Consider the following 21,086-nt stretch of genomic DNA (forward strand, 5'->3'; position numbering starts at 1 on the left):
ATGATTTGTAACAATAATAAAGGAAAGAAAGTAAGCATTGCCAGGTGCTAGACCATATGTCAATGCTAAGCTTTTGCAAAACATGAGTTCAATGCTGTCAACAGAACTGTTTACAGAATTGATTATTCTATAGCGAATGTATGCTATCCTCAGAGATTTAAGGTTGTACTGAGGCTTGGGCAGTTGAAAAGAGACTACAGAATCTCTGAATGTTCATTCTGGGAAAAATAAATCCTCGCAGAGCTTGGAACCTTTTCAATGTTGTAATGAGTGTACGAACCTCAATTTAAAAATTACTTGCCGCAAACTCTGTCTAACTAGGCAATGCAGACAGTTAGGAGAAAGATCAGAAAGGAGAAGCTGAATAAATAGTTCAAACGTTAACTGCCTTGTACAGGCTGCAATGAATTAACTAAGTGCCCAAGGAGATACATGATGTAGGTAGAATCAGACAGTGTGCTGCCAGGAAGGAAACAGACCCTACAAGCCTGTAGTGCTTTGTACTTAAAGAGGGATGTTTATTTTATTTTACAGCATTTTTCATCAATTATTATAGATGTAGGCTCATCTGAATGCATTTCGATAACATATTTGGGACTTTTGTGTTCTGTGACAGAATGTAGGTGTCGCTAGCTTGGACAAGTTAAATTGCTCATCGCTAATTTGCCTTGGAGATAATGGTGAGCTGCAGTCTATGTGCTCCCAGATCCCTTTATAGGGAACTCCAGGATTTTGACCAAGCGACGCTGAAGAAATGGTGATTATATTTTCAAGTCAGGATGGTGAGTGGCAGGCAGTGGAAATTGAAGGTGGGGTGGGGGGTGTCCCTAGCTATCTGCTGCCCCTCTCCTCCTCGGTAGTGCAGCTTTGAAAGATGTTGTTGAAGGAGCCTTGCAGTCTATCTTAATAGTATTTAATGCAAAATGTGGTGTGGTAATCTTTGATAGCATTATTTATTATCTTGGAAGCATTCTGGAATGAACATATTTCTGTTGATTACTTTTAGGATAATTGAGTGTACTGTGAGGAAATCTGCTCCATCTTGCAACTCTCAGTTCAGGTACAATGAGACCATGACAATGTAAAGTGTTCTCACTCTCTCTACGTGGAAATTATAGAATTATAGAATCTTCTGGTTGTAGACCAAGAGGGTGTGAGGGCAATTGATAGTTTGGTTTAAGAGACAAAATAAAATACTCAGCATTCTTTTATTGTGTTGACCAATAAAATTAATGCTCCAGCAGCTGGTAAATATTTTCACTACCGACTTAATAAAAAGACACGTCCAATCTTTGGTAAAATTCAATCCTATTTGTCAATTTCAGGAGTTCCATTGAAGAATTCTCCCTGTGAGCTCCAGTAAATTATTTCAATCAATCCTCTACTGCTCACCTCATTATGTATGTACCACACCTATATCGCAATGCTGTCTCTCAAACTTGCATTGGCTAGCAATCCAGGTACTCCCATTACCTAACACCAGGATTGACCATGGGCCTGCTAACCAGATTATAGTGATGTGGCACTCTGGGAACTTCAGTGAGTCAGCATCAAGCAAGCCCCTGGACTGAAATTGGATGATATTCTCGACTCATTGCAATACCACATGGCTGAGTTGAGTAGACTTAAGACTACTCCCCTTTTACACTTTCACATGTGGCCATTTGGCTGAAGCACATGCAGTATGTTTGCAGCTTTTGGCACATGTTGCAGATGTGACAGGTATGTGCTACAGTGTCCTAAAGCAACATGTCCGCTCCTTCACTAATCACTGCTTGAAAACATGACAAGTTTCCCAGCTTTGTGCCTGTGCTAAGAGGGAAAGCAAGGCTGATGTACAGTCAGCCTGTAAGTTCTGCAGAAACAGGCAAGGCAAAGTAAGACGGGGATGTTTTGAGCATCTGAGTAGGTACAGCGTGCATGAGTGACAAGTGAGCAAGTGAAGTGCCCTGATGTGCACCCTTCTCCAGATGGGTGCCAGTCCCTGCATACAATGTATCATGTAGCTTCACCAATATGTGGCATTGAAATGGATAACTGGATTTTAAGTGAGTCAGATATGTCATGAGGTTGAGACTGGTGCATGATTGATGCCAATCTTACTTGATGGGTGTATACATGTAGCTACTCATGTAGCTTGCCCTGAGATGTTGTGAAATGCAGCTCGGATGCAAGCTCAAGGAAGCAAGCCGCAAACTGGAGCCTCCAGGTACCCATGTAGACTTCCATGTCTAATGTTCTCGCCATTTTAATTTTTCCCTATTGTGTAGGAGAATAAGAAATTGCATGTGATTGAGCTAAGAATTGGTAATCATTAGATGTTAGTGTGTGCCAATAGTCATCTTGTTCACAAGTAATATTCAAAAGTTATCATAAAAACTGGGGTATAAAATTGGACTTTAGATTCTCAACATTGAGGGGAAGAAAAAAATTTAACATTTTTGCTGCATTTTCTTAACTGACTTGCCATTACCCATGCCATTCAGGGGCTAGGAAAACTCTGTCATGATTTAAAGCTCACCTGTATAGGAATGCACCAGGAATTGCTAACAGATTTTTAGGTGATAATGGGATTTTTAGGTGATTTGTTTTTCTCAGCTTCATGGCAAAAATAAGAGTACAGTCACATAACAGAAATCTGAACAGTCAGGTTTTTTGTTTGTTTTGTATGTAGTCAAGAAACACTGGGCTGAAATTTACCAAAACTGGCAAGTGTCGCTTTTCGGGGAGGGTTCCTCTCCAGAAGCTCCAGGACACAATGTCCTCAATTTCCTTTTGCAGAAGACACTGCTGATCTCCCAACTCCCTAGCATCCATAACATCCCCTGTTTGCCAGTTCTGGTTGTGCAAAGTACAATATGCAAGGATTATGCAATACTTTCTGTCTGGCATGTATTCATATTAAGAAAATATCATCAGGGATGATAGACTCTGGGCAGTCTGCACCTTCTGCACAGTAACTTCTTCACATGGAGACTGTTGGCAGCTGCTGGAGGTTGCTGCTGGTCCTGGCTCTGCTGACAGATCTGTTTCTCCTCAATTTCTCTAAGTTTATTTTTAACATGCAGTAGACAGAGCAGTGATAATGCTTTCTGTAGCTGGATCATTTGGTGGTGGTTGTCTTTGAACCTAATGTCGGGGAACATCTGAAACGAAACAGCTCTTTAATGTGACCAGCCAGCAAACAACAGTACACCATACCATTTAATACAGGTGGGACATGGAGGGCCTTGACAACAACAACCATAAGATGACTATATGTGGACCTCATTCCAATGTATACAGCACAATCCAGGTCTCACACCTAATATAGAGGATTGGGAGGTACCATCACTGAGAGCTTGTCACACTCACCCTGGCTCCCATCAGCCAAGAAAAGCCATGTTGCACATTAGTGCATGTTGTCAATGCATATTTCAAGGTGAGAGGACAGCAGCTCTGTGTTCTGGTGGAGCCTTATCCAGCCAATGAGATTTTGGCTTGTTTTCATGAATTGTGACGTGCAGGTGGTACTTATGCCTCACAGAGATGACTAATTTGTAATGACCGATAACAAGGTTAAGGCCTGGATTTAAATTTGACAAAATTGGTCACTACATAAGTTTTGTTTTTACACGGACAATTCTGTGGTTACAAATTGTCTGTCTGTCTTTTAAACCGTGCTGTGAAAATGCATGATTTTAATGCACTTGCTTATTGAAGGGCTCCGCAAGACTCAAAAATAGACCTTGCTCCTTCAGGCAGAAAACAACACTTACTCAGCTTCTCTCTCACCCCCCCCAGAGATAACAAAGTGTAGAGCTGGATGAGCACAGCAGGTCAAGCAGCAACGGAGAAGCAGGAAGGCTGACATTTTGGGCCTAGAGCATTCTTCAGTAAATCACTTCCCACCCTTGTAAGGGAGTTGTTGCCCTTCACAAATTCCTACCAATTTCCACCCCCCCCCCCACCCCTGTATCCCAGCATTCTGCCTCTCATCCTCAAAATTGACTTCCTAACTTACCCACCATTACAGTGACCCCTGATTTTATGCCCGTTGACTTTCAGTGAGCAGGCAGACACACACACACACACACACACACACACACACACACACACACACCACGCGCCCACCCCCCCACCACCCGACTCCCCTGAGGACTGATCATCAGTCCAGATTCCTATGACCGACTTGGAAGGACAACGCTGACTGAGTTATCAGACTGTTGGTTGTTCTTAATGTAATTGCCCACTCACACTGCACATCCTTGGACTGGTTACTCTGGAGTTGTTGGAGTAACAGTGTGAAACTCTCAGGACTGTAATGATTGAAAAGCCCTCAAACTGAATATCCCAATAGAAGCTAATGGCGCAGGGATAACATTAACTTGGATAGAAGACGGGCTAGTTGGTAGACAAGTGTAGGCTTTAAATATGGCAGCAGACGTGTGAAAACTGTCTACCACCAAATGGCTGCCAGCATAGTGTGGTTTCTGCCATGAATCCTGGCATTGACACTATTGGCACAATTTTTGCTGTTTAAGTGCTTGTCGAGTGAGATTCAAGGCACCCAGTCTATCATGGCTCACAGAGACATTTCTCAGGCAACCTTCCACTCTTCACTTCATTGGTTGAAGCTACAGTCTCCGGGGCATCTCTTTCAGGGAATTAACTTGGATCGAAGACGGGCTAGTTGGTAGACAAGAGTAGGCTTTAAATATGGCACCAGAGGTGTGAAAGCTGGACATTCATGGCAGAGGTGAGACTCCACAGCCAAGAAATTCCCTGAAGAAGATGCCCTGGAGACTGTATCTTCAACCAATGAAGTGAAGAGTGGAAGGTTGCCTGAGAAATGTCTCTGTGAGCCATGATAGACTGGGTGCCTTGAATCTCACTCGACAAGCACTTAAACAGCAAAAATTGTGCCAATAGTGTCAATGCCAGGATTCATGGCAGAAACCACGCTATGCTGGCAGCCATTTGGTGGTAGACAGTTTTAAAAAAAGATGATAACATCTAAAAGGAGATTAACCATCTCTAATCATCATCTACTCTAGTTCAGAGCTGAACCGGCTCTGTACAATAAGTACCCAACTCTAGTACGGCACAGTCACTTCAACAGAAAATCATCACATGTATTGTTTATAAAGAAAAGGGAAGCCAAAGTTTGTCTGTCAACCCAGCAATATAAAGCACAGCCTCACCAGCAGACGAGCAACCAGGCTGAATGCCAGACCACTAAGAGTTTTGTAAGTTATGCAAAACAGCTTTTATTTTATTCTGGCAGCTACCCTCAGGCAAAGTGATTCTTGGGGAAAATTGTAGGCAAAACCACAGAAGGGGGAAAATGTACTTTGAATGCTGTGAAAGTTTTTTTTTAATCTGCCCAGCTGTCAGTTGATTCTGCCATTTGTTTTGAGATGGTGTGAAAGCCATAAAAGAGGCACATGCAGTGTTTTGGTGTGAAAGCCACACGTAAAGACAAGCCTATTACTTTTTTAAAGCAGCAATACAAGGGAACTAAAGAGAAACCGGTAATGTGTTCATGCATCCTTGTGCATGCTTTTCTTTCTGGGGGGAAAAAATGTTTCCATTTCTCAGGGGAAAAAGAGGGGTATGTGTATTATTGTTTTTTTCAGGCATGACATAATGTATGACATTCTTATGAAAGTACCTGTTCTACCTTCATTGATAGCAATAGGTAGTAGTCTGCTGGTCAGTTATTGTATTCTTGGTCCTGAATGTAGACTATGGATAGAACATGTGCTATGATGAGAAATTTGGGAGAATTGTGAGAGAAATCATGCAAAGGCCTTTCTTGACATCAAGAACAACAAGTCATATTTTCCAACAGAGTTTGGAATGCCCAGATGAGATTCTTACGAGTGAATGGCAAGAATCCCATCAACAGGGATTACTGCTCATTATCACCCTAATTACAACACGATCATGCCCTCATTAATATCAAGTTTTCCCTTCTGCCATGAGCCTGATGGAAACTAGATGCAAGAATTTCCGACCTGAAAGGCAGAACAAGTACCTGACAAATCCAGCTCACTGCTTCATTCTCCAGACCACCAATCTGAACACCCGGCAACAGTATCTCAGGCCATGCTCCGCGTGGGCAGTAGCTACAAGAACCTCCTGTCCATGGCTGCTGGCTAGCATCCAGCAGATGCCAGCATCTCTTCAGGCATGTGTCCAACCTACTTACAGTAAACTTCTATTCTACAGTACTGCATCTAGGACACAGTGGCACCTCTTTATTGTAATGCTGCTGCAAGAACAGTTTGACCAGGTGTACAACAGCCTTTTAACTATGGGATGATAGTCTATTCCAAGATATCCTAGCAGTGGTGAGTTCTTCCAGATACAGCAAGTGAAGAATTAGATCAATGACGCATGGTGCCTAATTGAACAATGCAAGATATCAATGAACAAAGAGCTTTCAGACATGTTCAGATTTTTTTTAGCAACATTAAAAGCATATGAGATTTAACCTCAAATGGCTCTTTCAACCAAGCCATTTCATCAGCAAAAATATTCTTTTGTTCTTTGCAGGCAGTACAACTTATTTTTGACAATGTTTAATTTTTTTTCTTTGCACAACTGGGAATATTGAATATAATTGGATTAGCTTAAAGAACATTGGATCACCCCTAACAATTGATGGATTTAATGATTATGCAGGAAGAATGTATCACAAATTCATAGGAATCGACTAAATCCTAAGTCTTCCTCCAAAACTAAGTTTTTCCCGACACAGCAGAAAACCCAAGCTGTGGATAAACTCTGCAATACTTTCTAGCTGCAGTCTGATATGCACACTCATGTTTCCCTTTTGTTAAATTTCTTATTTTCTGTACTGACTCCTCCCCAAGTGAAATTCCCAACTTGTTGATACTGTCAGACTGTGGACGGCTTTGTGTGCTGTGGTTCACACCACCACAGAACAGAGTTTAACTTTTTTTACTTCATGTACAACTCTTGCAGCTGGCAAACTGAGTACTTTCCTCTCCGCAGCCTGGGCCCAATTCAAACACAGATTTGAGTAGCCTTCACTGGACCACCCACCACCCACCAGAGATATTCCTCAATGTTATTTTCGGACTTGCTATTCTAGCTGCTATTCCCAAATTTTAATGAGATTATTTTGTAAAATTGAAATAAATACATTTCCTAAAATCTAGGTAAGATGTATATTAAGGCTCAAATTGCTGTGTGAAATCCTTTTTGCTTTGGAAAATATTAAACTGTCATTTTCCTGTTTTGACAGATTGCATTCATTAAAGACACTAAAACCATAACAAAAGAACTTAATTGTCCACAAGTATTAGTTTAAACGATGGAGTATGGGAGAGTGAGCTTTTATGGACACTCGTTTTTTCTTACTAGGTTTTGGTTCATATTGAGGTAAGGAATGACAGGACTGCAGCATTTCACATGATACAGCCAAAGGGATCAGTGCTAAGTAATAGGATCAGTATTGAACAATAAGGCCATTTTTTTTTTACTTGTTTGCCCTGACTTGCTCATTATAAGGGGAAACATAGCAGAAAAACAGTTTCACAATTAAATCAAAAATAATAATAGAGAAAAATTACAATAGCTGACTTGTTGCCAAAAAGGCAAATCATTTCAAGTACTTCATTCATTCTGTAAGGGATATATAGTTTCCTATGGGTGACACCGCAGTTGCAATATATGCCTGTCTGCGCACTGTGGTTGGAACTGTTTGTTTTACATCTAGAAAAAACTTGCACTGAGATTTTTTTTAACTACTCATGGGATGTGGGTATCACTGGCTGGCCAGCATTTATTGCCCATCACTTGTTGCCCCTGAGAAGGTGGTAATGAGTTGCCTTGAACCACAGCAGTCTGTATGTTGTAGGTAAGCCTTCAATGCCATTAAGGAGGGAATTGCAGGATTTTGACCCAGTAACCATGAAGGAGTGGCACTATGTTTCCAATTCAGGACAGTGAGATGGCTTGGAGGGAAACTTGAAGGTTGTGGTGTTCCTGTGTATTTGCTCCTCTTGAGCACTTCCATCCAGAAGGAGATAGTTGGAACTGCAGATGCTGGAGAATCTGAAATAACAAGGTGTAGAGCTGGATGAACATAACAGGCCAATGAGCATCAGAGGACCAGCACAGCTGATGTTTTGGGAAGGGTCTAGGCCCGAAACGTCAGCTTTCCTGCTCCCCTGATGCTGCTTGGTCTGCTGTGTTCATCCAGCTCTACACCTTGTTATCTCCACCTAGAAGGACATGGGTTTGGAAGGTGCTGTCTGAGGATCTTTTGAATTTCTGCAGTGTATCCTGCAGATTGCTACTGAGTGTCAGTGCATGCTTGTGGATGTGGTGCCAATCAAGCAGGCTGCTTTGTTCCAGATGGTGTCAAGCTGCATGAATGTTATTGGAGCTGCACTCATGTAGGCAAGTGGGGAGTATCCCATCACACTCCTGACTTGTGCCTTGTAGATGGTGGACTTGGTTTTGGAGTCGGGGGGTGAGTTGCTTATTGCAGTATTCCGAGCCTCTGACCTATCTTGCAGTTATTGTGTTTTGTATAGTGAGCCCAGATCAGTTTCTGCTAAATGGTAACCTACAGGATGTTGACAGCGGGAGAATTCAGTGATGGAACACCGTTGAATGTAAAGGGGTGGAGGTTAGATGAACTATTTCCAATAAGAGACATTGCCTGGCATTTGCGGAACAAATGTTATTTGACACTTGTCAGCCCAAGCCTGGAAATTGTCCAGATCTTGTTAGGAGCAACATAAAATGCTTGGGCATGTCCTCATCCAGAGTATGAATTTAATCATATGCAGTTGGGTTTTTCTAAGCCTCCTTTTTTATTTCCACGTTGTCCTATGCCTCGACGTTTATTAACCTAAATTATTGAGTCTGAAGATTTTCCTGTCTCTAAGCCTGGACATTGTTTTAATAAAGGCCTGAAACTAACCCAAAATTAGTCCAGAGGTCTCGTTGGCATTTTATGCAAGATAGATATCACTTCCTGTAGTCGCTATGCAGGCAGCATGTACATTGGAATGGCACAGTCCCTTGTTGTGGAGTTAATCTTGGAAAGAGTTGGGTTCTGTACATCACTGACGAGAGGATACTGCAGTGAAAAATCATTTTAAGATCTTTATGTCCTTATTCAACTAGACTTACCACAAGTTCTACACTGTAGTATTTCTTTAGAGTCTGTCCATGCTGTGATCTCTGCATCACCTGGCACTCCTCTTACCATTTTATAATATTTTGAGTATTGACTCTTTACTCACAATAAGTTGCTGTCTTTATTACAATATTTATATTCTTCTACGTCTCTCCCAAAGTGTTTGTCTTAAAATGTTTATCCTTTTCGTGGTCATTGTATTACTTCTCAAGCCTTGAGGAAGGGCCACTAGACCTAAAATATTAACTCTGCTTTCTCTGTCCACAGATGCTGCCAGACATGCTGAGTTTTTGCCAGTAATTTCTGGTGTTGTTTCTGATTTCCAGTATCTACAGTTCTTTGTCGTTTTCTTGGAAAGTGAAAACAAAGGTTCTGTTTTTTGGTCAGTGCCCTTTGCCCATTGGCAGGCAGCCCCCAAGAAGATCCCTCCATCTCACCCACATGTACTTCTAAACTCACTGGCAAACCCTTTGCTCCTTCCTTCAGTCGGCCAAATCCACCCCCATCCAAAATCCCTTAAATTTAACTTCACTCCAGAATTATGCTTTCTTCTTCTTGGGCCTGGCTGTAGTACCAACACCAATCCTCAGATCATCTAGCTGCTCTATATGGTGGGACTTCCACCCAGGTACGGCACATCTGTGCTACAGGCTTGACTTTATGTTTTAGCCGGTTGGTCTCTGGGGGTGGGAAGTCTCCAAACACTCCCATCCAGTATGTAGCTTCCAACCCCTTGTTAATTCAGAACTTTAGCTCTTTGCTCATGTCACCTTCCTGAGCATCTGACCAGCTCATCCATTCTAATAAAGGCTTCTGTTTTTTTTTGTAACTTTTCCATTGTATCTATTTCTTCTCTTGTCCTTCACACAAGGAAGAAATTCATTTTTATCCTTTTGTCATTTTCTAACCTTGTCTCAAGTTCTGCAGTTTTTCTACCTTTTGCAGGCATGTTTCTGGTAATCAAAGAGGTGAACATTTCTGCTATATTAATAAAGATCACGTCCTCCTGCAATAGTTGTTCAATGAAAATTCTTGATCATTTTATCTTCTGTGATCTTATACTTTACATGATTCTCTTTATAGCTCATTAATTCTAAGCTGTAACTTTCTTTCCCCCGTGGCCTTTTTCCAATTTTCTTGGTGTTCACCAATGTTATCAATGGTTGATAGTCTTTCTATAGTAAATTCCAACCTTGGGATGTAAAAGAATGCTTTCTTCATGTCTATGTTGCTGCTGGTGCTTCTCAAATCAAAGCTTCTCTTTGTTCTGTTTCTAATAAAGATTTTGGATGCAGAATATGTTGGTTTGTTTTCTGACTGTGTCTAGATTTGAACCAGCAGCATCCCTTATCCAGTTGATCGTGCTTCAGCTACTACTGTTGTTGGCTGGTTTGAGTAATGAGATAAGCATTTGCTTTATTTCCTCAAATGAGTTCTTCAGATTTCCATTCTAATAGCATTTTTGATCCTTTTCATAGAAACCAGGAGCAGGAGTAGACTATTAGGCCCATTGACCCTGCTCACCATTCAATATGATCATGGTTGATCCTCTTTCTCAGCACGAATACTCCCCATTGATGCCTTTTAAAATCTTAAAGTTTTATCTCGTTCATTTTTATTTGTGTGAAATTTGATTAAAGGTTTGCCCACTATGGTTGACCATTCCCACAAACTTTCACAACTCTCTAACATTTCTGGATGATAGAATGTTTGATAGGTCAGTTGGCCTGTAGATCTGATATAATGCTTGTTGGGTGAACAATATGCCACAATAACATTGTTGCTGATTTTAATAATTCATATTTTTCGTTCAAAGTTAGTCCTGCTTCCTATGAAGTTTTCAGAATTGCACTTACCCCTTTTTTTGTCAAGTTTAATTGTCATTGAACCATGAACTTGAATGCTATCTGTATGGCAGATGAGATCTCCTTAATTCCTTTTGAGATGTTTGTCATCGTTCTTTCGGGGATTTCCGTTTAGAAGTCATGGTGAAAAGTAAGTGGTTTAAAGCCATACCGGTTAAATGGTTTGAATATTATCACTTAAGAATTTGAATTCTTTAGGCATTGGCAGCTGCCAGAAACCACTATTAGCATCAAGTTAGTTGAAAATCGCTTCCCTTGCTAGCTTTGTCAATTTTATTGTCAGTCACTGATCCCATCGGATTTCTGTCTCCCAACCACTTTTTTTTTTCTTGTCGATCTACACAATTCTTAGTAAGCTGTTCACTTTTTTTTGGATTGTTACAATCCTACAACAGCAGTTGTCGGCTTAGTCACTAGTGAGATTGCCCCTTTTGTGAAGCATTGCCTTAATCATTTTCTGTTTTCAAAAAGAGACTTTCCTTTATTGCATTCTATTCAACATTCTATGAGCTATTTGTATTCTTGGACAAGATGCAAGGCTTATATAGTAACATGTTTCCTCAGAGTCTTGTCATCTTCTGAATTCTTACATCACTACTGACAACACTTTAATACTCGCATGGTTAAGCATTAACCCTTCGCTCCAGACAGCAGGTGCTCCCAGTGCTAAGTAATGTCTACTCCCAATTCCTCCACCACCTCCACATCTGCTCCCAAGATGAGATGTTCCACTCCCAAACATCCCAGATGACCTCGTATTTCAAGGACTGCAACTGACAGCCCCGCCACTTTCAGTGGTCGAAAACACCCTCAATCGTACACCCCCTCCCCGCAATAAAAACAAAGACAGAATTCCCCTTGTCCGCACATATTTTCCCATTAATCTCTGGATTCAACACATCATTTTCCGCCACCTACAATCTGACCCCACTATTACAAAGGATATATTTCTTTCCCCACCCTTATCTGCCTTCTGAAGTGACCGCTCTCTCCGTGACTCCCTCATCTGCTTCACACTCCCCACCACACCCGGCACCTTTCCCTGCAACCACGGGAAGTGCTACACCTGCCCCTACACCTCACCCCCATCCCAGGCCCCAAGAAGACTTCCACATTAAACAGATGTTCACCTGCACATCCACTAACGTGGTCTATTGTATCCACTGTTCCCAATGTGGCCTTCTCTACGTCTGAGAGACCAAGTAGAGGCTCCGAGACTGCTTTATATAGCACCTGTGCTGTGTTTGTGACAAATTATAACACCTCCCAGTCACGAACCGCTTCACCTTCCCTCCCCCTCCCTGGGTGATGCCCACCCTGGGCCTCCTCCAGTGTCACAACGACACCACCCGGAAACTAGAGGAGCAGCACCTCATATTCTGCTTTGGAAGCTTACAACCCAATGGTCTCAATGTGGGCTTTACTAGCTTCAAAATCTCCCCACCCCCGGCATCATTCCAAGACAAATCTCCCTTTCACCCCCGCCTCCTTGGCCTCTGTCTTCTCTCCCACCTATCTGCTCCTCCCACCTCACTGACCAATCCCCACCATTACCTATCTGTTGTCATAATCCCACATACCTTTCCCAGCCCAACACACCCCATCTATTTATTTCAGAGCCCCCTTCCCCTCCCCCATTTCTGAAGAAGGGTCCTGACCCAAAACATCAGCTTTCTGCTCCTCTGATGCTGTCTGGCCTGCTGTGTTCCTCCAGCTCCACTCTATATTAACTAAGTTGTCATCCACCCCTCTCCTTGGCACTGTTTGGGGCTGAAGCAAACTGTTTGTAACCTGACTATCAGATGTGGCCCTGTTTTGATCTTTTAGGTCACATTTGTCTGCCATCACTTATGGCCTTTTTCAAACTCACTTTATTATCTGATTCCATCCCAGCCTCACCTCTGCTCCTGAAACACTCACCCCTATCCTTCGTTTCTTAGCATAGCCTTGTAGCCATCCTAAACGTTGCTGGCCATATCTATTTTCGAAGTCCACCAAGTCTGAATCACTTTGGCACCAACGTTCCCGTCAAATTTTCTTTATCCTGATTGGGCTGAGACAGCTTACATTTTGAAAGTCACTGAACTTGAAGAAATTGAGTGATCAATTGCGCACAGCCTATCCGACCCCTGGGAAGTCACATTCTAGCAACTGCACATGCTGCCTCTAATTCTACGCTCTGTGTATGTGTGTTCTTCCCCCTCTCTCATGTCCTATTCTGTCCCTCACCACATCTTTCCTGACCTAAAGTGGTGGGAAGCTGGGCTTTGTCTGTGACATGCCAGAGGGATGTTAACAGGAAATTCTCAAATGGCAAGTACTCATGCCTCACTTGCTGGCCAGCTCCCTTAGAAATGTGCCCAACTACCTGTTGCTTAATTAATGAGGTGAAAAGCAGAAGATTGCATGGTAAAACATGTCCCATTGCAATAGGGGACCCAGGAACTAGGACATTCATTCACCTTTTACCTACAAGTGAGAAACTTCAACCCTTAGTTTTTTTTATTGAGTGCAATTTTATTGAACAAACTGTTTATAATTTGGCACCGGATAAAGAATACTTACTTACTCTTTTAAAAAAAAAATCTGGTTGGTGTGACAAATGGAAAACCCCACATAATTACTGTAAGGAATTTAAGGTTTCTGAAAAGACCCATTCATTGGTTTGCAATGTGGAGTGAACCTTTAATGAGTCTAAAAGTACACTGATCAAGAATGTTTTATTGCTGATTTTTGGCGATAAGGGAAGAAAATGTATTCAATTCCACAACATGCACATTTCTAACCTTGGCAAAATAGTTCCCTCAGCTCCGAATAAACAGAGATTCCTTCTTAGTACTGTTTACACATCTCTTCCTTCGTTTTAAGATATTTCGTAAAACACAGTTTTAACTGGGTGGCATGGTGGCTCAATGGTTAGTACTGCTGCCTCACAGTAGCGGGATCTGGGTTCAAATGCACCCTTGGAACTGTCAGAGTGGAGTTTGTACATTCTGTCTGTGTTTGCATATGTTTCCTTCAAGTGCTCAGGCTTCTTCCCACAGTGAAAAGATATTCCAGTTAAGACATGCTAAATTGTCCATAGTGTCATGGGATGTGCAGGCTAGGTGGATTAACTGCTGGAAAATGCAGTGTTACAGGAAGAGGGGAGGGAGAGTGAGGGTGGATGGGATGCTCTTCAGACAGTTAGCATGGACTGGAGGGGCCAAATGGCCTGCTTCCATGCTGCAGAGATTCCAAAAACTGCTGCTCCTAACGTAATCTTCCTTATGTCGCTGATTTTTTTTAATTTTCTGGTTGTGCATCTGTGAAGTACCTTGGTTATGGCCAGACATTAAAGATGCTACAATCAAGCTGCAATTGCTGCTTTCTTCTCTTCCACGAAATTACCTGGCAGTGTACAGGATTGTCTCTAATATAGCTGTTTTGTTTAAAGTTAGAGGACTTTACCATGCAAGAGGAGTAAACTGGGTTACATTACTACATTCCTTGAGGCTGTGAAGCATAGGAGAATAATGGATCTAGTAGCACTAGGCCCCAGGTGCCAAAAATTTTCAACAAAAGTCAGTCTTATCCTCCAACTGGATGCAATTTTTCTAAAAAGAATAAGAACACAAAGCCTTGTACAGCAAATTACTGATTTTTTTTTACTTTCTAGTTGCTTCAGCATTTGTAATATGAGAGATTTTACTTTTGAATACTAAAAGTTGGACAAGTAACTGTACTGGTCTTATGAACCTACTCCAAAAGGCTTAAAGTATATCGTATGCTTTTCAGGTCTCCTATTTTGTTTATAACTCTTGTCTCCATGTAGCCTTATTCAGCAATGGAATGGTGCTCACTGAGTCAAGAGCTATTGTTAAGTTTTTAACTCTGGGTTAGCAGCTTTCCTCAATGCTGATCCCACGCAAACAACAATGAAAACCACATAACTGCTTCCCACAGTGAAAAGATATTCAGGTTAAGTGGATTTTACATGCTAAATTGTCCATGGTAACATGGACTATGTAGTTTAGGTGGATTAACCATTGGAAAATGCAGGGTTACAGGAAGAGGGTAGTGGGGTGGGGGCAAATATGGGTAGAATGCTTTTGAGGCTGAAAATGTTACAACCCTAAATATGTACCTGGAGTTGCATTGTACTTCAGTGACCAATTGGAGCTAGTATATGGCTTATAGTCACCGGTCAATAGATTTTGGTCTTGCACCCATGCACCCATAACTGCTACTCTGTGAAGTGCTTCTCCAAAAGAGAAGAAAGGCAAATTAAAGGATTCAACTTTAGACCACTCTCTTACACTGTCTGACTGGCACTCAATTTATAGATGCAAATTTGTTTGCACGTTCTCTACAAATGGTGATGCTGAAACCAGATATATTCTTATTTTTAAATTTTATTCCCCTCCCATTACAAAATTGATTAATGCAACAATTGATTTAATATGAAGAAATCAAAAGCTATTTGACTATTGAGCATGTAATTTAAAACCTTCTGCATTTTTAGTTTTAGTAGGAGACCCATTCATTGCCAAAAAAAGTGCACTGTAATTTTTAAAATGGCTGCCTTACCATTTACTCGTGCTACATTAGGTTCCTCCTCACCAAACAGCTGCTATTGTTTAAATCTACCAGGTATGGTTAACATCACTTTCTGACCTGAAGTGAACCTGGATCCCAATCTGACATCCCTCAAGCATAGTTTTTAACTTCCGTCTAATACCACCTGGCTCTATCTCATCACCTTTCTCAACACTTCCACAGTTGCTGAATTGTCAGACTGCTTATCAGACATTCAATACTGGATGAACAGAATTCATCTAATTAAACATCGCGAACCCTTGATTCATTGACTTTTAGTCTGAACTCCACTCCCTAACACCATTGGATCCCACTTGAGTTCTTTGCATGCCCAGTTAAAGATTCATCAATAATCACCCATTGAGATTCCAACACCTGAATGAGGCAATTATTCAATTTAAAGCTAAGTATCTGCATTAGTAACTTGATCGCTGTTTTGTTTTACTTAAGTTCAAACATGTGAATTGGGCATGTTTTAATTTGATCAATCCATACCAGTGCTCTTTGATTAACCCATACTTTTCTAAATGAATCTTTCATTTAGCCATGTTAACGATTTATTATTAACCACCATTAATATTAAGCTTACTGACCTGTAATTTCGTTCTCTTTCCTGAACAGTGACATAAATTGAAGAACTTTATCAGATTTCTCAAAAATCTTCATCTAGCCAATGAGGGTTGAAAGATTTTGACTAATGTTCTGCTAAAAGTAGAAATATTTTAACCTTTGCTACACCCAGCATTTATAGGACACAGTCAGGTGACTCTTCAAATACTAAGCTTTTAGATCTTCTATTATTATCTTGAATACTTTACTTTTCCTGACATTTATTATAAGCCACTTTTTTTTCTGTTTTGTTATAACATGCACTTCTTTTAATCCAAGGTACTACCGTTTCCTTTCAAAGGAATATATCTAGTTTGTGTCTGAACTATCTCTCCCCATTGCTTCATGAGTACTTTACCCTGCAAATCACCTTTTCTAGTCTTGTTTCCACTGAAACTACTGGAAGTAAATTTCTCAGCTTTGCAACTTGTTATGTGAAGAAATTTAGCTTGCTCCCTTCTAATTATTTCCCCCTCCCTTTCAAGTGCTGCTTATTTCTACTTTGTTGAGACTTTTGAATTCATTCCAACTGGTAAGCTCTTCTCTCTTTACACACTTATTGAATTAGCTTTATTGTAGCATGTACTCAAATGAGTACAGTGAAAAGTTTATAAGTTGCCACTTAAAGCGCTGTCTTAGGTACAGCTTCAGTTACAAGATTTGTTACCCTGTAACTAATGTCACCAACACATGGTGCCATCTGTACAATCCTTAGTTGCAGAATAGAGATGAAGGAGGGGAAAAAAAGTTACATTACAGCTATGCATAATACAACCGTAAGTCAGAAAAACAAGAAGCAAGTTTAAAAAGACAGACATCACAGTCTCTCTCCAAGGACTCTCTGCAGTAGACCAGCATAGGAAGCTTTCATGTGTTCTGGCTGCTGTCGTGTTCCACACTAGGCTGCTTCATAGGTATGTGATATCCATTATACAATTTCCCTCCTGTAATCTACCCAGTTCTTGATGCGAACATATTTTGTTCAATTATTGACTTGGGGAAAATAAAACGAGAAGGCATTGCACTTTTTTTGTCCGTCCTCAGAAAGCACAGGATCCAAGCCAAACATCTGGGGCTTGGGTTGCCATGGAAATCCTCCAGTAGGTAGGGAATGTGGTTAATGCCTAAATTTGCATTATATATTTCACATCTGCTTTTTGAACTTTGTGTTGGTCTTTACTTCCAACTATCAAGAGTGCACAACCTTTCTATTGCCTACATCTGGGGTTGTTAAATTCCTTTCTCGAACAGAGTGCATTGTTTTGTCTGAAATACCCTCTGCTGTCTGGTTACATCTTGAGAAACGGGCCAAGTAGACAATAAAGACAATGTCTCAGTAGAAGCACAGAATATAACTATGCCGGCTAAAAACTGGTAGGTTCTCATGAGTCTTTACAATATTTTCCCTTAAGTGTACTTCCCCTATGAAAGCCAGTGTTTTACTATCGATGGAAACAATTAACCTCTCAGCTGGGATGCTGGAACTCAAAATTTGTCACCCACAGTGCTTTTTGTCTTTTCAGCAGGGTTGCATTTATTCGACGTGAAGCTCCCAATTTCCAGCAGCTTTGTTGTCCTCCATTCAGAACCCACCTCGAAGGCCAATATTCTACAAATTTCTGACTGTGATGGAATGGCTGATGTATAATTCAGTGCAACCATATGGAGAAAGCTGGCAGTGATTTTTGTTTTTTCAGTTTCTCAAGATCCCACCAAGACACCAGATGCTTTAATATGTTCTTTCTTTTCCCACCTCCAAGTGAGTCCTTTCATTGGTAGTGTATACCTCCTTTTTTACAGGATGAGTGTAGAAGGAAGGATGTGCCCATTCATAGATGGACTAGTTGATTCAAGGTCACAATACGGTCATCCCGGGTCTCTGTACACTATATCCAACAGGGAGCTAGCAAGGAGAATTGTCACGATCCCTGCCTCACTAAGTTCTCGGTGAATGACTGGTTGTTTTTCACCAGGCGGTACATTCAGAGACTGACAGCAACAGACAACGAGAGAGAGTCTTCTAATTTTCGTTTGCAAACTCATTTTTTTTTCCTTCTTTCTGTGTTCAACATGTCAGCTCTTGAAATATATTTGTGTATTCCTGAGTCTGGCTCCATTGTCTTTCCACGTTAGCGAACTGGTAAATGGGCCTTCATTCTCCCAATTTTATGTAAATTTAACATTAAAACAGGAGATGCAAATTTCTTGATGCTGTCACATTTGCTTGGTTTCATTGCCTTTGGTAATCCCAATGTAGATGGCTTCATTTATTCCACAGGGGGCTGTCCAAGTTGATCTCCATGTTTGGTCACATGATCACAGCAGCCATCTTAAGTCCATGTTTCTGCCATTTAAAAAAAATCATTTACTCTCCCAGGAAAAGCCTCAAGTATAGTAAACTGACGATAGGCATTAAAAACATTTTTTTTTCTAAATCATTATAGTAATGCATGTATTTCCTCCTGAGTTCTGCCAGTCAAAGAGCTAAGCAAAAAGGATGACTATTAAAATTAATAACTCAATTGAAAAGAAAACTGAAAATACATAACCTGTATGAATCACATGAGTTTTCAGGTAAACTTTGGGATTAGATTGACTTCTTCTTTTTAGTGCCCTTAAGAGATGATGTAGAATCAAAAGTTTTTGAATCAAAAATTATCTACAGTCGCAATGAACGAGAGTCTGTCTGATATATCTGAATAATAATGTTGGATGAAATATCTGTTTGTCTGGAGTTGATTATGTCTGTCCTAATTCTGTCTGTCTGAATCCCATTTGAGTAATACTGATTTTATTATACATGAAGTATTAAACAAAATCAAAACCAAACAATTCATAAGCATGAAATATAAAGCTTATTAAATCTGAGGTTTTCCACAGATTGTCAAGTCAAGTTAGACATTATATAAGCTTTTGCTCCTGATCTATTACACTTTCACTAGTTGCTAAATTTCACTTTTTAACTTGTTGAACAAATTCTAGCTTCTGGTGTAAATCTTTTATCATGGTTTAAATCCTTTTTAACATCAAATGCTAATAGATAAATCCACGATAACCTCCCAGAATGACTTATGTATCACTAAGACACTCAGGACTTCATGACTCTGAAAATTTAACCATACACTTCAGTTGATCAAATTATAGAATTTTAATATGGTCTGTTGCTAAATAATTAACCATTAATCTTATTGGGAGGTGTTACTTTTTAGTTATATTGCAAATTATACTGAGCCACTTTGGTCAATTCTAATGTTCTACATTTGATAAATTGGGGCCCAGGTTGGTCCATCCTGACCACATATTAGACCCTTATGCAGATTGAAAGAAAAAGGATTTCCATTTTAGCAACTATGATTGATGATCTTGTCTGCAAGACCCCCATCCAGGTATTTCGTCTACCCTTCCTGGCTTCCACTGTTTCTGAGAATATTCCCCTTGATGCTAGAATTCAGATTTTTTTTTTAATGGGCCATTAAAGTCTAGACACAGACATGATGCTCGGCTATTTAAATACAGCTACATTTAATCTTTCCTGTATCCTTTCTGGGGTCACTTTTTTCAGATAGGTATTTGAGATGAACATACTAAAGCCTGAGGTCAGCCAGGGGCTAGTTCTTGTGAAGTTTCAGCTATTTGAGAATTCCTGCTCCCAATACTTCAGAACTTCCCAAGCTATTCAACTTTAGAAGGAAAAATTAAACAAAAAATTGATTTTGGCTTTGTATGATATTTTCTATGACACATTTTAAACTAGGCCACCTATTTTGAACCAATCCCAATTTCTAGTTCCTTTTGATATTTTCTATGCAGAGTTTTTGTGATGACTTTAACGCTGAATATCTGAAATGTTTAAGCACAGTTTAGGGCCAATCTGATTGATCACAATCAAAATGTATTGAAGCAGGGAAAGGAGAAAAAAACATCGCAAAGTTGCCTTATGTTTTTGTGATCTGACACAGTAACTTTTTGCAGGATGTTGGCAAAACTCCGAAAAAGGAGAGCAGTTTGATTGACTACTCTGCACATCATTTCTCTGAGGGGGAGGAAAATAACCCATGATACTACAGAGCAGTCAGCTTAACTGTTTCAAAAAATGGTGGCATCATGACGGCATGTTTTATGAGCATAAAGCAGCAGATATAATGTGTATGAAGAAAGTGTAGAAAAATCTTGTGCCTTGAAATTGGCCTGTCCATCTTTGAACACTACTTGGTCGCGTGAGCCCCACTACCACATTGAATTCTCCTGAATTCAAATTCCACCCAGCTCTGCCAGGTCTTCACCATTTCCCCAGATCTCTCCCTCACTGAGGGCGAACAGTTAATTCGCAGTAAATGGCTCATCTTTGTTCCCCTCCACCCACACATTAATGAATACAACTCAAGCTTGGATGTCAAACGATTTTTCCACCGCCTCCGCGCTTACTACTTTAATTGTGAGCCTAACCTTCCCTCTACTAACTCCTTTTCCACCCTCCAACACACCCCATCCTCTTGGACACCACCCCAAGACCTCCTACCCTCCCTTGATCTCCATTTCCAATTGCCGTCGAGACATCAATCACCTTAACCTCTCCACCCCTCTCACCCACTCCATCCTCTTCCCCCACAGAACGTGCACCCCTCTGCTCCAATCCCAACCTCATCATAAAACCCGTGGACAAAGGAGGTGCAGCTATATCATGGCGCACTGACTTCTACATCGTTGAGACCAGGCGCCAACTCTCCAACACCACCTCCTACCGCTTCCTTGATCATTGACCCCACCCCCGACCACCAAAACATCATCTATATGTTACTGGTTTAGATCTATGTGTGATTCTTCCAATTGGCCTTGCCCCTAAAACGTCTCCATTCTCTCGTCTATCATGA

The 21,086-nt window shown here is 40.8% G+C and overlaps 1 protein-coding gene across 9 annotated transcripts in view; it reads left to right on the forward strand.

The window, feature by feature from the left end:
• Nucleotides 1-21,086, forward strand: part of col8a1a (collagen, type VIII, alpha 1a) — a 146,329-nt gene that overhangs the window by 25,011 nt on the left and 100,232 nt on the right. Inside the window, exon 1 of one of the 9 annotated variants that reach the window (XM_059650232.1) lies at nucleotides 13,139-13,149. The exons of the other annotated variants lie outside the window; for them this stretch is intronic. The gene's annotated coding sequence lies outside the window, so the exon portion shown is untranslated. Of the gene's footprint in view, nucleotides 1-13,138; nucleotides 13,150-21,086 lie in introns of those variants that run through there. 9 annotated transcript variants of the gene reach the window in all.

Source organism: Stegostoma tigrinum, chromosome 12, assembly GCF_030684315.1.
Source record: "Stegostoma tigrinum isolate sSteTig4 chromosome 12, sSteTig4.hap1, whole genome shotgun sequence".
NCBI lineage: Eukaryota > Metazoa > Chordata > Chondrichthyes > Orectolobiformes > Stegostomatidae > Stegostoma > Stegostoma tigrinum.